This window comes from Neovison vison, chromosome 5 (assembly GCF_020171115.1).
Source record: "Neovison vison isolate M4711 chromosome 5, ASM_NN_V1, whole genome shotgun sequence".
NCBI lineage: Eukaryota > Metazoa > Chordata > Mammalia > Carnivora > Mustelidae > Neogale > Neogale vison.
Genome location: NC_058095.1, coordinates 106,190,757 through 106,192,688, shown reverse-complemented (window position 1 = coordinate 106,192,688; position 1,932 = coordinate 106,190,757). Strand labels below are relative to the sequence as shown.

The 1,932-nt window shown below is 38.6% G+C and overlaps 1 pseudogene; it reads right to left on the bottom strand.

Moving 5' to 3' along the window:
* Positions 1–259: 259 nt before the first annotated feature.
* LOC122907441 lies at positions 260–1,618 on the bottom strand (annotated as a pseudogene).
* Positions 1,619–1,932: the final 314 nt, after the last annotated feature.

Sequence of the window (1,932 nt, the reverse complement as noted above, 5' to 3'; positions counted from 1 at the left end):
TTTCTTTCAGTGTAGTTTTCATCTCTAGAAGTTTAACTTTTTAAGATATCTTTTCTGTTTCTATTTGACTTTTTGAATTTATGGAATGTTCTTATTTTTTTAAATGTTGTTGTCTGTTAATTTTACTATCTGTCTCACTTTGGGGTTGGTTGATTTTTTTCCTCAGTACTTTCCTGTTTCTTTGCATGCCTCTTTCTCTTTCTTTCTTTCTTTTTTTAAGTTACTTGTTAACATTTAATGAACATCCCTCTGTGTGGCTTCAGGCTACCAGGACAGACAGTTCCCCCTCCCCCCATCCCTTAATCTTATCTTTAGCTCTTCCATTGAAGAATTTGGTATTCATGATGAGAAGTTGTTATGGGAGCTGTCCCTTCCCCAGAACTTTGTAGTAGTCCAGTTGTACTACATCAATGATAGGAACAGCTCCAGTCTTGTTTTAGGAAGCATTTATCTATGTCTGCTCACTGACCAAGGTCCACAGTTTACCCAGGTTGACAGTTGGGCAGAAGCTCTGGTTCCTCTTGAAGTGGTCATGCCTCATACCCACTTTTCCAAAATAACCTGGGTGATAATTTGTGGAAATTTATTCTGGGGTGATGCATGCTGCTAGCATCCCCCAGGCTTTCTGGTAGTTTCCAGTGCTTGCTGATGTGTCCTTGGCCGTGGGTCCTGTGGCTCTGAAGTTTTCAGGTCTTCTTCAGTCTGGATGGTATATTGGCAGCCCAGATGAAAGAGCATGTCCACTATTTTTTGGTATAATATTAGACATTATGTATTTTTCATTGCTGGGCTCTGACTATGTTTTAATTCTTATAAGTTTCTTGAGTTTTGTTCTGTGATGGAATGCAGTTTAAGTTTCTTAGAAACTGTTTGAGCCTTTTAAATCTTACTTTTAATATTTGTAAGGTGGGACTAAAACACTGTTTAATAGAGGACTAATTATTTCCTACTACTGAGGTAAGAACTTTCTGAATACCTTATTTAATTTCTGTAAATGATGAAGTTTTCCAATCTGGCTGGTGGGGACAATCAAATTTCCTGTCTTCATGTGAGACCAGGGGCTTTTTTTTTTTTTTAAATCTTTAAATCTGTTTATTTACTTGGGATTTTTCATTTATAAAATTGTCACACAAATATGTTCTCATAAAGAATCAAGTAATACAAAGAGTATGGAGGAGAAGAGGAGCTCACTTTACGGCTTGTAATGGTATCATTTTCTTCTCTCAAAGGTAATTGCTGTTGACATTTTGTTGTAACTCCTTCTAGTTACCTCTCTTTAACTTCATATGCATATATATCCACACACGTTGATATCATACTTTTTTTTCTGCTTACCACAAGGCCTTGATGATCTTTTCCTATTAGTACTGAAGATCCTCATCACTGAATGCCCCATATTCCTATTTTGAATAATCTCCCTCTGCCTTCTTCTGGTCTGTTGAGACATTCCCATGTTTTCAGACCTGTGTTTTCTCCCTCAGTGATAGTTCGTGGGATACCAGAACTTGGCATGAACCTGTAGATAGGCCCTTCCTTTTCCTGGTGATGGTGATGCATCTAAGTCACCACAGAACTGTGAGCTCGGTAACGTGGAGACTGGGGCTGTCTCATCTGCCATAGTGTCCTCAAGGCAGGGTTGGCTGATGAATATTATGGAATGGTAAAGATGAATGAATATAATTTCTCTGCACCTCTTTCATCCTCACTCAAAGGGACCAATCCTGGAGGAGCAAGATAATGGACCCAGGTACTGTTCTTTATAATTCTTTGTTAGAGTTCTTCCCTGGCTTTTGCTAATTTCATCCCATTTATGCACTAATCAGAACTTTGAATCTGAGGGAGACCCTCTATAGATGTCCAGTTCTCCTTCCCTGAAGCTCTTTCTTTCCCTTGTATCCTGATAACTTTAGCCACATTGGTCTTTCCAAACTC